This window comes from Dipteris shenzhenensis, chromosome 1 (genome assembly GCF_047967505.1).
Source record: "Dipteris shenzhenensis isolate YYH24624 ecotype China chromosome 1, Dip_SZ_1.0, whole genome shotgun sequence".
Lineage (NCBI taxonomy): Eukaryota > Viridiplantae > Streptophyta > Polypodiopsida > Gleicheniales > Dipteridaceae > Dipteris > Dipteris shenzhenensis.
In genome coordinates, this window is record NC_141596.1 from 11,666,129 (window position 1) to 11,683,661 (window position 17,533).

A 17,533-nucleotide genomic window follows, 5' to 3' on the forward strand; every position below is an offset into this window, starting at 1 on the left:
GACTTTGATGGTCGAATTTGAGGCTGAGAAACAAGCTCATGACCCAATCCATGACTTGGTCCCACAAAGCATTGATACTGTACCCATTTTGCATGCAAGTCTGTTTCAACTAGGTTGAGGTGCATGCAAAGTATTGTCACCATCGGATATGCTTTGCATGGCCGATCACGCATTATACACCATTTTTCCCCTAGTGATATGCACATCCGTAGAAAAACATGCCCTTAGAGGTGTTATCTGACCAAGTACTTATCGGATGGGTGCGCCTCTTTGATAACATTTCAATACCACCTAGGTTGAGGCATAGGAAAAGTTTTGTGCCCATCGGATATCCTTTGCATGGTCGATCGAGCATTAAATACCATTTTTACCTTAGTGTCATGCACATCCGTAAAAAAACACGCTGCTAGGTGCGTTATCCGATCAAGTACTTATGTGATGGGAATGCCACTTTGCATGTAAGTCAATTCCACATACTTGAAGGTGTGTGCAAAGTATTGTGCCCATCGGATATGCTTTGCATTGTCGATCAAGCATAAAACACCGTTTTTGCCTTAGTGTCATGCACAACCATATAAAAACACGGCCCTAGGTGTGATATTCAAACAAGTACTTATCGGATGGGGGCTCCACTTTGCACACAAGTCTGTTTCCACTAGGTTGAGATGCGTGCAAAGTATTGTCACCATCGGATATCCTTTGCATGGTCGATCACGCATTATACAACGTTTTTCCCGTAGTGATATGCACATCCGCAAAAAAACACGCCCTTAGGTATGTTATCTGACCAAGTACTTATCAGATGGGTGTGCCTCTTTGAGAACATTTCAATACCACCTAGGTTAAGGTGTAGGAAAAGTATTGTGCCCATCGGATATGCTTTGCATGGTCGATCGAGCATTAAATACCATTTTTGCCTTAGTGTCATGCACATCCGTAAAAAAACACACTGCTAGGTGTGTTATCCGATTAAGTACTTATGTGATGGGAATGCCACTTTGCATGTAATTCAATTCCACCTAGTTTAAGGTGTGTGCAAAGTATTGTTCCCATCGGATATGCTTTGCATTGTGGATCAAGCATAAAACACCGTTTTTGCCTTAGTGTAATGCACAACCATAAAAAAACACGGTCCTAGGTGTGTTATTCAAACAAGTACTTATCAACTGGGGGATCCACTTTGCACACAAGTATCTTTCAACTAGTTTGAGGTGCATGCAAAGTATTGTCACCATTGGATATGATTTGCATGGCCGATCACGCATTATACATCGTTTTTCCCCTAGTGATATGCACATCTGCAAAAAAACTCGCCCTTAGGTGTGTTATCTGACCAAGTACTTATCGGATGGGTGTGCCTCTTTGAGAACATTTCAATACCACCTAGCTTGAGGTGTAGGAAAAGTGTTGTGCCCATCAGATATCCTTTCCATGGTCGATCGAGCATTAAATACTATTTTTGCTCTAGTGTCATGCACTTGGGTGTATTTCTTGAATTAAAGATGCATTTCAAACATTAAGGCTATGTCTGAGAAACAACTAGGATGTTACATAAAATGCCTCAGAACATATGGAGGGGAGAGCACCTCTGAATTGAGTTTGATGCATATATACAAGATTATAAAGAGAAAAGATAGGGTAAGTTTTGAGATAGCAAGAGATATGATGAATAAGAAACATATGCCATTGTATTATTGGGCTGAGGTAATATATACAACAATCCATATTATGAAAAGGATGTCTATCACAGTCACAACTTACATGACAATATATCAAAAGTTGTGGGGGAGGAAGCTGAATTACCATTGGTTACTAGTCCAAGTGCTGACAAGAGTGTAGGGAAGTATTTACCACCACCACATGCATGAAAAATGGCACAAAATGAGACAAAACCACAAGTGTGGAGATCAAAGAGTATCACACATCTAGTTGATATATTGACTTACAAAGGTTTCATTCGGATGTATTTTTGTTACATGGTTTCTAGAGTACATGTTGAGACTCAAAGAAGCAATTGGAAACAAGGGTTGGGAACATGTTATGGATGAGGAGATGGCTTCCCTCATTAACAATAAGATATGGGATTTTTTCAAGCTGGCATAGGAAAAGAAAACTGTAGTTTGCAAGTGGGTGTACAATGTGAAATGAAAAGTGGATTGTGGCATAGAAAGGTTATGCATAGGCATAAGGTTTTGACTACAAAGAAACATTTAGTCCTATGGCAAATATGGGTATTGAGCATACTATGATTGTATTAGCATCCATTTATGGCTGGAAATTATGGTGGATGTGAAGGATGCCTTTTTTAATGGAACACTAAAAGAGAAAGTCCTAGGGATACATGCATCCAAAGTACCCGGACTATGTTTGCAAGTTCAAGAAAGCACTCTATGGATTGAAGTAGGCACCTAGAGCTTGGTGTAAGAAAATCACGAGATTTCTTTAGGATGTTGGGTTCAATCTATCAAATGCTGATTACTCCCTTTATGTGCCACACATGAAAGATGGAGTGGTGATAATAGTGATTTATGTTGACAATTCCTCAATTTTCAAGCCTGGTGCCACATCATCACTGAGTCCCTTAATTATCAAACAGGCGATGAAGTGATGCAAGTCGCAAAGCCTGAGGAACTCATGCCGTGGGTTTGCACACCCAAAAGTTTGCAAGCAAACATCAATTGGATAAAGACCTATGGCTGAGCCTCCAATCTCAAGGGCACCTTGCAGCATTCGAGTCCACCATCTATAACCCCCTAGGCATAATAATCCTCTTCAATAGGGTGCTACAAGCTCTCAAGACTCGCTTGAGTCCTTGGTGGAGTAATTTTGAAACAATTCATGTAGCATACCCTAAGGAAGTCACCAAGGAAGAATTCCAAGAAGCCATCACCCTCTTTAATGCTACCCTCCCTATCAAAATTCCGCCACCACCTCCTCTGGATCCCGCCCAACCCACCCAACAAGCCACCTAACCCCCCTCCCTCGGACAACATTGCCCGAGTATTCCTCCAATGCCTCTAACACCATCACCGCATAGCACGGGACCTCCCCATCCATCTCCTCTGCCACTCTAGTCGACCTTCCTGACACAGCCTTCACCATGCTGCTCAAGGTAGCCAATTTTGTATAGGAAGCCGATGCAACAATGCCAAAAGGCACAACAGAGCCGGAGCCCATGCCCATTGCAAATGCTCCACCATCCCCACCTGCTTCCCCCCCTGAAGATGTCCAATGGCACCCAGACTTGCAGTCCTTTCAGGAGTTGCCAAACAGTGTGCTAATGCATCATTGGAAGTGCCAGCTCGAGGGCTCCCACCTCCATCTCTATGAAATTCTAGAGGTGTGCCCCCTCACACAATTCATCATGCAATCCTTCGACGACTAGTGACACATGCATCCAAAGTGCACAAGAGGAGGATACAGCCTTGCCCCTGACGCTCCAGTCCCAACAACCGATGTAGATGCCGGCGGTCTACAGCCACAATGGCGACTCCCCTTCTTGAAGTTGGAGAAATTTTGGTGCTACTACCACAATGCACACATTGATCGTTGAGTTCACCCACTGTATATGCTAATGGAACGACGATGGACTTGGGCTAAATTCATAGAACTCCAGTAGAAGGATCCAAATGTGTTGTACAACTTTCCAAAGTACAACTTCCCCAAAGAGATGACTTAAGAGGGATTTTGCTTCTGCCTCTAGTAATTCAATGGCACATACGGCTCAGTTCCAGATCCTATCATCGTAGCAGCGGTACATTTCAACTGCCTCCTCCTCTTACTCCTCCGTGATCTCCCTGTGCAGAGTCACCCCATCGTCTCCATAATCTGGACAACCAGATTGTCTTCAATCCCGACATCGGTCATATGCAATTCCAAGACCTCTGCCTCTACCTCCATGTCCACAATCTCCATGGACATCACATCTGCACATACGAGGATATGAACGCCACCCATTTTTGGAAGTATCGCTCGCCTCACTCCATGATAACTGGACCACTACGCAATCCTAGAGATAGTCCTCACCACCAACCTCCTCCAGCAAGACTGACCCGACCCGAGGACAGATCAACAACAACAGGAAAGGGGGCATGTTAACATTGACAAAGTACAGTCGTCAAACACAAGGTAATTGGTGATTAGAGGTGATCAAGCCACATGATCTACTTCATCGGCGGATAAGCTCAGGGAGTTTGACCCCCAAATACCCTCCAAATACCCCAAGGCCAGTGATTGTAAGCAATGTGCACATGGAAGGAGTACATCTCAAACTCAGGGAGTTTGATCCCCAAATACCCGAATTCCATGGATTCCAAGCACATGTTGTATGTTCCAGTTAACACCCCAAGACCAAAGAGTACAAGCAGCGTGCACATTTCAGGTCTACATCCATGAAAATAGCCATGAAAGGAGTACATCTCAAACTAGGCAGTTTGATCCCCAAATATCCTGAGGCAAAAGTGTCCAGGCAACGTGCAGAGGTTATACGTCCCAGCTGCAAGCTTCTTGTTAAGTGTCTCGCGGGAGTTAAGCCTCGCCACTCTAGGTTTTGAGCCGCATTCACGAGGTTCAAGCCCTAAATGGCTTAAGGTGTGAGGGCGCTTAGGGAGTTTGAGCCCCAAATCGAGGCTAACACAAGTGCTATTTGGAAACTTAGGACCACCTCCTAATTCCAGGATTGTCCCAAGTGCTTTAATATGGTTAACACAAGTGCTATTTCAGCTAGTAGGGGAGAGATGGAAAGAATAGTAATATGCCTTGGAACCCTATGGGCCCAAGATCCTTTGGTTATAAAGAGAAGGAGAGTGCTAAAACGGAAAATGGTTGGCCCTCCCTTTAAAAGGTGACTTGTATAAAAGGCCAAAGTGTTGACTTTGGTATTCATTGTTGTTTGCACAAGTTTGAATACAATCTCCCTCTTCTCTTCCAAGAGAGTGTTTTGGGTGTTCTCTTGTTTCCATTGTAGTGCCCTTGTGGTTGCCACTCCATCCCCCTTCACTCTCCTCTTCCCTTCTCCTTCTCCCTCCCTTCTCCCCTCTTTCCCTTCCCTCTTTCTTGTGTGGAACCACATTGCAACAATCTAGAGGCCGCTTAAGTGACACTTGCAGATGACTAGTGCCTTGCATCGCTCTCACAAGAAGTATCTCGGAGTGAAGGCTCCATCGGCATATCTTCAACATCCCCATGACACGTGAGTCACCACTAAGACCCACCATAAGTCTTTTTGTTAGATAATGCACTAAAATTGTTTCATCAAATTGTATTAGATCTTAAAGTAACATCATTTTACCAACTATCAATTTGTGGATAGAATGCTATGCGCAACAAGTATTCTAGAAATGTATATCAGTACACAACTTATCCATGAGGGCAATTTCATTACTTATGTGGAAGTCAATTCATAAAAAATTATGTCAACCAATGGACTCGAGGGAGCATATCATCTAGAGGTGCTTAAACAATGCAACAAAATTTTAAAAAATGGAATTCATCGATGTGTGGACATGCTTGATTTGTAGTATGTAGGAGTCCTTGTTGAGATATGGTGCCATGAGCACATAATTAGAGGCTAAGTTATGGTATAGGAAAGAATTAAAGTAGCCACCCTAGGATGTGCACTACAGGATGTGGAGATGTGGATGAAGGATATCCACAAGGAGAGATGTGGATCAGAGGATCCCACTTGTGTTGACTATTCAAAGGGCACTCTCTATAGAAGAGGCCTATCAAGAGGCCTATCATGTATTGTTGATATAGCACATTGGGGAATAGATTGAGGTGGCAACACACATGATCCACAACTTGGTACTCACTCTAGTTGCATCAGTAGTAGACTCATTTGGGCATCCTCATCCCAAAGAGGTGGGCAAGCCATGAAGTTTCCCTTGGACTACTGCTAGGGTTGAGGTCATCAATTTGTGGGGGGGAATGAAGGACAAATTGATGTAATGGGATCTAGAGTCCTAAGGTCTAAGGTTGTGAGTGTGTGAACACATGGTGTGCCTGGATAGGTGTCAGTAGGTGTGATTGAGTGAATCTAGGTGTGTGGTGTGTGATTGAGAGAATCATGGAACTGATCAAGAGATTTGTGGATCAAGATGCTCTAGTGAGCTCATATGTGATGTCACTGTTGGATGTAACTGGAGCCTATATATTGGGCCTGTCTCTCTTGAATAAACTCTCTCTTTTTGCTTCACTTGCTCAATCCTTCTTGCAACTCCAACACTAGATTCTTGGCCAATGATTGTGTCTATTGATAAAAATAGTATATTGTTGTTGTCTTTGATTCATCAAAGTCATCTATTTCTGACAATAGTCTTCTAAGCCTTATAGCCTCACATGCACCTGTACTGAGTGCTCTATATTTTGCTTCAGTTGTAGACAAAGATACAGTTGGTTGTTTGTTTTTGACAACCATAATCTAGCACCTTGACCAAGAAAAAATGCAACCTTGTCTCATGATCTCCGGCATAGTCACTCTATCATAGTATCCATGCAACCTTGGATGACTTCCTCTGTATTCTATTCCAAACTGTCTTTAACTCTTATGTATATCAAGACTCTTTTGGTTGCATTTTAGTGAGATTGGATTTGCCATAATGATCTCCGGCATAGTCACTATCATAGTATCCATGCAACCTTGGATGACTTCCTCTGTATTCTATTCCAAACTGTCTTGTAACTCTTATGTATATCAAGACTCTTTTGGTTGCATTCTAGTGAGACTAGATTTGCCATAAACTATGCAAGTCAACTTATTGCATAATAAATATATGGTCGTGTGATAGTCAGATATATAAGAGATCCTATGAGCTATTGGTAATACCTATCATTGATAGTAGGTTTTTCTGAACCTTTTGTAAGTTTCAAAATCTATTCCATGGTAGTGGCTACAATCTTTGCAATCTACCATATAAAACTTCTTTAAGAGACTGTCAACATATGTTAGCTAACTCGTGAAGGTGCTATCTGAGTCTCTCTAGAACTCAATACCAATACAATAGTGCATAAGTCCAAGATCTTTCATGTCAAACTCTGCAGTAGATAATTCTTGTTTCAACTTTTTGATGAAGCTATCATTGTTTTCGGTCACAATCAGATCATCTACATACAAAAGTGCAATAGTGATGTCTTTCCCTTGAACTTTGTAGTAGAGAGTATGATCTGTATTGGATTTCATGTATCCTAGATTACCAAAATGCTTGTCAAATTGCTATACAAAATTTTTTGTGCTTGCTTTAAGCCATAGAGACTTTTCTTGAGATGGCAACCTGATTCTCTTTTCTTGGTTCAACATAACCTATTGGTTGTTGCATGTATTATTGTGCAAATCCTTTTGCAACTAGTCTAGATTTGTATCTTTTAATGCTTCCATCTAGATTGTACTTCACTTTGTAAACCCATTTGTTTGCTATGGCCTTCTTTCCTAATGGAAGGTTGCATAATTCCCAAGTATTATTCTTGTACAAAGCTTCCATTTCTTCATTCATAGCAGTTTGCCATTCTGGCTTGTTAACTGCATCTTTGAAGTACACTAGCTCTTCTATGGTCATGATGGTAGTCATAAGAGCCTAATTGGTGGTTTCAACCTAAATTGTTTTGTCTTTCTGAGCATATGTCAATATGGCTAGTGGTATGCTTTCCCTAGTAGACCATCTGAGTTGCTGTTGCTTCTGTAGGTGATTGAGTAATCTGTGTGTCTATCTCCTATGTATTTGAGGTTTTCCATTTTGATTCGTCATCAAAGATTACATCTCTAGAGATAATGACATTCTAATTGATGGGATCATACAACTTGTATGCTTTGTTTTCTTCACTGTAGCCAACCATAATGCATTTATGTGATTGTGCATCCAATTTTTTGCCGATGATCATAGTGTATGTGGGCATATGCTATGCAACCAAATATGTGAAGATGCCCAATGCGTGGCTTGTTAGATATGCTCAATGCCCCACCCTCCTGGTAACCACCAGTGGTCCAAGGTGCTCAAGTTGTAAGGCCCCCATATGAGGAGAAGCCATGTGTGAGCCTGGGACACTGGATGGATCCTGACTTGCATGTCAGATGAGGTCTATCAATGAGAGTGTTGATGGTAGAAAGGTGATTGTGTGGGAGCCCCTTATTCTTGTTGGGGTTTGGGGCTAGTTGGCCCCTAGCTGGGGGGTCCCAAGGGAGTTGGTGGTCCCCCTTGGTGGGGTTTCGAGGGCGGGAGCCCCCGAGGCGACGGTATAGGGAATATTCCTTGAATATTCCATGGACAACTAGTCGATTCCACTAACTAGGTTGACTGGTCGGCTCCACCGACTAGGTCGACTAGTCAACTCCATCGACTACATTGATCCGACTACCACCCTCATAGCTATAAAGAGGCGACCTCCCCAGTCCATTGTATTAGATTAGTTCAGATCAGATAAGATCTTCCAACTAGTAGCTCTTCACCTAGTATCTATCTAGATCGCCATCTAAGCTCCACTATGGGAGTGGACGGGTGGACGGAGCCATCATCTATACTACATCAGTATTGAAGGAAAAGTTTGTTCCTCTCCAATTTGCTATGTACTCTCTATTCTTTATTCAGTTTCTGTTCCACTGCACCATGTAATTTAACATGGCTTGTGTCTAGTGAATGCTTCATAAGGTGTCATACCCTGAATTGGTTTGATTGGAAGTGGATTAAGCAAGTAGTTTACTGTGGCAATTTCTTCTACCCAATACTGGTTTGGAAGATACTTCTCAATGAGCATTACTCTAGCATTGTCTACTAAAGCACCGTTCTTCCTTTCAGCTCTTGCATTTTGCTGAGGAGTATCTGCACAAGTGAATCGTCTTTGAATGCCATTACTTCTGCTGAAGTTCATGAATGCTAAAGATGTGTATTCACCTCCTCTTTCTGATCTCATGACTTTGATCTTTTTGCCTGTTTGGTTCTCAACCATCGCTTTGAATCCTTGAAATCTAGCTTTTGTTTATCGAAGCAACATGCTTCGCAAACTTTTCCAAGAAACTAAAGTTTTGGAATCCCAATTGCCATATTTTGATTTTTGATTTCTATCAAGCTTTTGAAACTGACATGTCCATATCTCTTGTGCCATACTACAAAAAGTGGCTTCTATTGCGGTTGAGATGACATGGCATGCAAATTTGGTAGTACTGAAGTTAGCATTATGAACAAGAGTCCTTCATTGACTGGTTTTCCTACTAGCTGATATTCTCTAGATTTATCTCTGATAGTGCATTCATCTCCATTGAATATTCCTCGGTAGTTGTGTTCCGTCATTTTCCCAACTAATAAGAGGTTCTTGCTGAGCTTTGGAACATAGAGTACATCTTTCACCAATCCTTTCATACCATTGAAATTGTTCATAGGGACAATGCCATTCTCTTGAATTGAACTCAGTGTATTATTTGCCGTGTAGATGATATTCTTCTATCCTTCTAATGGTTTCATCTCTATGAACCATTCCTGATACTTTGTCATATGAGATGATGCATCGATGTCAATGTACCAAGGATCTTGATCTGGTTGATCGACTTGATAACTGCATTCCCCTCTTGAATTGCAGTATATGTCAAGATATACTATTTCAATCTTCTACATATCCTCACTTGCAAGAAACATATTCTTAGGTTCATTGGCATAATGATTGTGACTTGAATGTCCACCGCGATGATTTCCTATTTCTCAAAAATTGCCTTGATTACTGCTGGATGGACCCTTTAGTCATACTAGTTCTTGCGGCAATCTCTTTCATAGTGTCCAAACTTATAGCAATAATTGCATTGAATGTTTAACATGGATGCATTCCTTCATCCTTGGAATCTTCCTCAATTGGAATGATTTCCTCTTGGTTGTTGATGCTAATGCTGTTGAGATGTTGATGCTGACTTTGCTGATGATGACCACTTTGCTAAAATGATGTTCCTCACTTGGAAGTTTGCACCACAGAGCGCAATTCGACCCATCCTTATGGCCATTTTTAAGATAGTATTGGCAATCTTTTCCACACCAAGATTTTGTTCCCATGCACTCAGCCTTTAAATCCAATTGTTTAACTGCTAGTTCTTGTTGTTTCTTTGCTAGATTTGCACCAATATTTGGGCTACAACAATGGGCTCTAGTGCAACTTGGTTTGCACTAGTTGCCAAGAAATTTGGAGCTCATGGAGCTAAATTCATATGATTTTTTATTTTAAAAAAGAATACTCCACTTAGTTCTCATTTGTGTACAATGTTAGTCACTTTATGTGCAATAGTATTCCTTGAAGCACTAGATTCACTTGCATGACTGCAAATCCTTGCCAACACCCATGGAAACAAATATCAACTTGATCTTACAATAATTATCCATACAATCACTCTACCAAATACTTTATTAATAGAATTTGCTACCCTTTTTGCTTTTTGTAAATATGAATTGCTGTAATTTCCTAGACAAGACCCAACATCTGAGCCAAATGTTAAGAAAATTTGTTGCTTTATGCGAGTTCTCAATATTAGATTTGTTCCAATAATATTTGCATTCTACTAGTGGCTAATGCTAAAACTTATTAAATCTCGGTCACACATGACCAAATCTTGCCACACACTATTTATGGAGTATAATTACTTCAAGATTATGAATAGAGAAAATAGATATCAAAGAGAATACAAAACACACAAATCAGAGACAAAGTTGACCACACACATGGTACATTCTTGCATTGCTGAACAAAACAACTTTCAAGAAATTCATAAGAACTTATAAGAATTGCATCTAATAAGTTATGAAATACATCATCTTCAAGTTACAAGATAAATAACAATAACAAGAAAGCCTCATCAACAAAACTATGTATTCAAATTACAACTGTTGGAAAGATATGAATTCTGCAATCATTGCTTAGTATTATGAAGATAACTCTCTCACAAAAAAATCCAATCATGAGATCCCCAATTCGAGATACCATCCAAAACGCATATGAAAGCTAGGAGGCACACCTTACAGGTGGTGACTCTCCATGTCTGTAACTATGTAAGACATAATTTATGGGTTTTATTTGAATACTAGATGCATAGTTAGCCTATGTATCCCCGATGCACCTAGTCGCTAGGAATTTGGAGCTTGACTTGAACCCACCTAATGTTTATGGTATCATTCTGGGGAAATAAAAACCATCTTCATGTTGGAACCCACATGAAATCTTTCTTTATGAGGTGGGCGACCGTACTTGGCCCTTTCTTTTGTTGGTTTCTCTGTCTTGATGGTCCTAGTTTCTGTATGGTTTTGGGTAGCTGAGTGGCCAGAACCTTAGGCATCCTTAGGGCCACAGGGGCCAACACTTTGGGGGGCAGATTTTCCACTGATTTTGTTATCTTCTTCTTGGCTTCCTCATGTAGAAGGAGTATTGAGGTGCAACCTCCATAGATGAGTATGACCATGCATCGATGCCTGTCGATCTAGAAATATGTTTGCCAACACCATCCTCTTCCTAGTATCACATGCTCCTCGATCAAGCCTAGGTAAAACATAAAGGCGTGCTCGCACAACATAGTTATTCACTAAGGTGTTGATCATTATGTATCCCCCCATGGGCATGTAGATATTTTCCATTTACAACACATATCTCTTCAAGATGAGAGACAAGAGGTACCTATGGAAGTTTCTTAAATTTAGGCCTCTTTTTTGCATGCTGTTTTTTTGTACATAAAGATACCTTGCGAGATATGTTTTTATTATGATATTAAAGAATGCTCAAATTTTTTATTTTAAAAAAGAATACTCCACTTATTTCTCATTTGTGTACAATGTTAGTCACTTTATGTGCCATAGTGTCCCTTGAAGGACTAGATTCACTTGCGTGACTGCAAATCCTTGCCTACACCCATGGAAATAAATATCAACTTGATCTTACGATATTTATCCATACAATCACTCTATTAATTCTTTATTAATAGCTTCATCTATTTGACAATCAAATAGATCATCTTTTATGATAGTTCTAGTGATACATAGAGCTTATTGAAGCTTCATCCACAACAACACAATGCATCCATAGACTCACGTATAGACATGTTTCTTGAATTTTAACAAAAAGTGACATGTCTAGTGAGGAAGAATCCCTCCGTATCCACCATCCGTATCCACCATTGAAAAATGTGGTTGGAGAAAAAAATCAAATGTATGTGTGATCAACGTCAAGGAAACATGTATCATTCATGTAGAATTACACTCAATCACATCTCAAAGTATGGAGAATGGGATGGAACCGTATCCATGGTAAGTGTTAAAGCATTGAGGTTGATTGAGATACCTATGGGTGTTCAAGTGTTTGATATATGATCCTTTTCTAATTTGATACAAGATGAAGTGCCACACGTGCATATGTTGCCCTATGCTCGTCGTGAGGACGCGAAGCATCAGTGATATGAGGTGGGATCTTCAGGAGGGACCATTATGGATGCATGGAGTGATGGTGATAGTAGCCCTCCACCATTACCTCATGAGGCCGTGGAGGAGGAGGTGTTCGATGATATAGTGCGAGATTTATTTGCGTATCAATCCTCAAGTAGGCATGATAGCATGGAGCAGAACGATCTTTTTACAGCAGCATCAACACCAGTGTTTGAGGGGTGCACATTCTCTATTCTACGTGCCTCCCTTGAGTTACTAAACTTGTAGACCATCTATGGATGGAGCAATGCAAGTTTGAATGCATTACTCAAGTAAGCTTTAAAGTCTATTTTGCAAACATGGTGATGCTAGTGGGTCAATTACTAGAATACTTTTTCTCATTTATGGTCTTCACGTGCAGGCTATTGTCTAAAATGCTTCCAAGGGAGAATAAATTACCAACCTTCAGAGATATGGCAAGGCAACATGTGACCTCTCTTGGAGGGTTTGATCACAAGCACATCCATGCATGAGTCGATGATTGTGTTCTTTTTCGTGGACCACATAAGGGGGCAAGAGAGTGTCCTACTTGTGGCGAGGCAAGATATAGAACAGATCTCAAAACTTTGGATGTGCCTCGTAAGGTTCTGCGACATTTTCCCATAATCTCTTGCATCCAACATCTGTTCAAGTGCAAATCCATTGTAGAGCTCATGTCATGGCATTCCTCCCATCGATCAACCGATGGCAAGTGGAGATCTCCCATAGACACTCTTGCGGAAGCATATTAAAGACACATGGCCAAGCTTCAAGGAAGAACCTAGGAACTTGAGACTTGGATTGGGTATGGATGGTGTGAACCCATTTGGTCTCAAAAGAACCTCTTACAGTGTATGGCCAGTGATATTGGTGAATTATAATCTTCTACCCTCTATGGTGATTAAGAAAGGACATGTTATGTTAACCCTTCTAATTCCAAGGAAACATAAAGTCAAAAACACAGATGTTTATCTCGAGCCTTTGATTGATGAGCTAGAGATACTTTGGAGAGGTATCAAGGTGCATGACATGAGCAGGTCTCCCTCATCACACGAGACTTCAATTGCAAGGCAGTTTTGATGTGGACGATGCATGACTTTCCAGGCTATGGCGAGTGTTCAGGTATGCATTGAACTTTTAATTATGAGTAGGCAATCGATGTGGCACCATAAACCATTAGGAAAAAAGGGAGCTCATTTTGGGGCCTTTTAGGGTTTAGAAAATTAGGCTCTCAACCAATCAAAAGGGGGCCAACATAATGTTGGAAAAATACCAAAAACCATGTAAAAAGATAAAATAAGTCATATTCAAGATCTATTTTTTAAATTATGTCTGACATTTGTGATCTTCAAAAGATGATTTTCTATGTAGAATTTGATGATTCTAACATCGCCAGTGCGGGCCAGCTGGCCAAATCACGTTTTAATGCAAATCCCCCACTTCGGGCATTTTTGCCCTTTTTTGAGCCCCTGAGCATTAGTTTTCGGTGTCTCCAGGGTCAATTAGGGGGTTTGGGCCCACTCCGAATGCACTGGTGACGTCAGAATCATTTACTTTTGCATACAAAATCAAGGACCTTATATATGCATTTAATGTGAAGCATGAGTACTAGACTGACATTTTTGCAATAAGTATTTGTATTTGATGGAATTTCCCATATTTTGAGTGCAACAAAAATAGGTAAATAGTGAATTTCTTAGAGGGCCCCAAAATGAGTTCCCTTCTTTCCTAATGCCACCTTGCTTATGCATTTGTGTCTATTGTTTAGGTCTCACTACATCAAGTTACCATGCATGTCCTGTTTGTGGTCCTTCGCTAGTTGCTTCACGAGCAAATGCATTGAATAAGGTCATCTATGAGAATCACCATCAATTTCTCCCCCCTGATCATCCTAGATATGTTGCCCCTTGGAATGAAGTCCCCCTAGAGTCACTCACTGTAGGAGATTGGATGAGAATTTGGGACCTTTCCATGACTCCTCTTCCATGTGGCATGAGCTGATAAGGGTTTCTAAGTATTGTGTGAATGGAAACGCTAACACCATCTTTTGTTTAGATACTCCATCTTTAATTGGCTACCACATTGGTCCCACCTCAAGATCAATCACTTGCTTAATCCCATACATATCTTCAAGAATGTAGCATCTACCATTTGGGAACATTTGAATGGGACAAAAGATCCTGTAGGCATAAGACAGGATCTACACACCACAGGGACGATGCATGAAGCTTGGCCACAAGAGAGGCCAAATGGGCGTGTCTTTTTACCCCGTGCACCATGGAAGTTATCAAAGCTAGAGATGGTGGTGGCAGTGAAGCGGGCTATCATGATAATTCATACTCCCAGTGGATGCATGAGGTGTTTGAAGGGGGCCTTCACAAAGAGCAAGAAAATAGGTGTAGAGCAATTATACGGCTTGAAATCTCATGATTGGCACAATATGCTCTAAGTGTGACTTCGCATAATCTCTTTTTCCTTCCAAATTTGTGAGTGTAGAAGCAATTAATTAACCATCGCTCATGTGTTCAGTTCATACTACCTACTAGCATTTCTCTTATTTCTCATAGTGCATCAAAGGACGTGAAGGATTGTATTTACAAGATGGGCAAGCTTGTGAGGTACTTCACACTATACAAAATGTGAAGCATATCAATACGTGATGCAAGGTTTTCATATTGCTAATATGGTGCACTTTTTTATTTCTAGGTATGTGAGCTCAAAGGAAATGGATCCCACCATGCTTGAGGATGCTCAAGTTATGTTAGTAGAGGTGGCTTGTTTATTGGAGGAGACATTTCCACATTCTATTCTCACAAGCCAACTACATCTCATAGTGCATTTGGTGGATGAGATCGCTATATGCAACACTGTACATGCACGATGGTTGTTCTTCCTCGAGCACTTCATGAAGACCTTTAAGGGTTTTGTGAGGCAAAATGCAAGGCCCGAAGGTAGCATGGCCGAGGGCTGGTTAGTACAAGAGTCACTTGTATATATTTATGAGTTTCTTGTTGATGTGGATAGCTCTCTCCCACGACTATGGAGAGATGATGAAGACCTAAGAATGACTATATTGTGCCTCAAGGGAAAGGATGGAGCAAAGTAATGGAGATGGAGTTGCTTAATAATCTAAACCTCTATTGCATGCTTAATAGTAGTGATGTGATAAAAAGATCAATGACAAGATACGAGGATGCAAAAGCAAGAAGATAAGGAGAAAGGGCCCTCTTTCGTACACACCACGGATCTTGTGTGCCATACCTTGAGCATCTAAGATCACTTCCAAAGGATATTCATGTGGATTGGCTACTTAACAAAATGGAGAGAGTAGAGAGAGACGAGGGGATGCATATCACAATGGAAGAATGGAAGTATGCTAGAGGGTGCATGCAAAAGGTTGGTATATAGAATGTTATGCATAAGTTAGGAGCTTTCAACAATTTATATTATTTATTCAATTGATTTTGTCTTGGTATAGTGTACTATGTTCAATGCTATATGGTGTGAGGGCAAGCATTTTTGGACACAATGGATTGATGATAAGAGAAACACACAAGATTGTGGTGTCATTGCTAGCTGTGAGGGAGCCAATGGAGCCATGGATGATTATTGTGGCATAATTCAAGATATTATTAAGCTTGACTTTTGGTGCTTCTTTGTGTATGTTTTGGATGTCAAGTGGTTTAAGGATGTGGTGGAAAAAGGCTCTAATGCAACAATCAAATGCCATGCAAGTGGCTTTGTAACTATTGACTCTACAAAGTTTTGGCAAAGCAAGAACGACACACTAGTACTGCCGCAACAATGTGAACAGGTACTATACACATATATAAAAATACTCACTTTTTAATATTTGATACCTTCGATGCAAGGAAAATAACATGTTTGTTTTTGTGTTTGAATAAGGTTTTCTATCAACCAATGGTGGATAATAATAGGTGGTGGCACATCATACCTATTACACCATGTTCCAAAGTGATGTATACACAACAAGACAAAGCAACTATATGTTGAGAGATCATGATCAACATCATGTGATCATATGTGCATAGCACCATCATGTGATCATATGGCATAGCACTAACCCAATAGAGTGCTATAAAGGAAACAGTTAGATGCCCTAACCCTAAACAGGTTTGTATATATTCTACATTTTCAACTAAATCTAGTGTAGAGTTAGTCATTTGTGGTGTGCTCTCTAACTGTGCCCTCTCTCCTCATATCCACTCTTCTCCTCTCCCCTCTTCATATTTTGTCGTGGTATCAGAGCTCCCTTGCCTTCCGCTGAGGCATTGCGATTCTTGAGAGAGATTGAGTGATTGAGAGATTGAGTGTTTCCATCCTTTCATTCCGTTGATGAAAGAGATTTCTGTCCATTTGATTGAGAGAGAAAGTTTCCATCCACTATTCTTTTTGTGTGAGAGAGAGTTCTTTTGGAGAGATTTCCTCTCTCTCAGAGAAAGAAAGATATAGATGTTCTTTCATATCTATGTGTGACTAAGGTACTCTTATACATTGTCTACTAGTTAGAGCTCATTGACAACAAAGGCAGAGGGAGTTATCTGGAAGGAGTTCACAAAGCATTAGCCTATTCTATTCGATAACCTAGGATTCTATAACTATCTGAAGCTGCTCACAGCACCGTCACCTCTCCAAGTGCAAGAGGTTCCTTCGACTTCAGCAACTCTAAGGCTCTAAGCCCAAAGATCCAAGCTCGCAACAGACTTCCTACGTAGTCCACAGCCGCCTCCATCTATGCTATGCATGAGCAACTCATGGGCAACCGCCTCTATAGCTACCTCATAGCTACGCTCCAAAGCTTCAGCTCCTCCCAGAAGACTCCTAATAGTGACTACAACAGCAAGGCGGCATAGCTCCAAAGCGTCACACCAGCAACACTTCCCACATGGCCTCCTCATAGTATTTGCGGCTCCCCCTCTGAGTCGCCTCCTTCAACAACCATCACTTCTCTCAATGACCATCACGTTGCCTCCTATCGATGGATCTTCAATTAGGCTATCATTGACCTTCTATGAGCATCACGCTCCTACTAGATGGATCCTACATTAAGCATCACTGCACCTAAGCTCCCATATACACTGCTCACCTAGCAGCCAACTACC

At 40.9% G+C, this 17,533-nt stretch overlaps 1 pseudogene; it reads left to right on the forward strand.

Moving 5' to 3' along the window:
* LOC147905375 (uncharacterized) overlaps positions 1-12,707 on the forward strand; it is a 28,817-nt pseudogene extending 16,110 nt beyond the window's left edge.
* Positions 12,708-17,533: the final 4,826 nt, after the last annotated feature.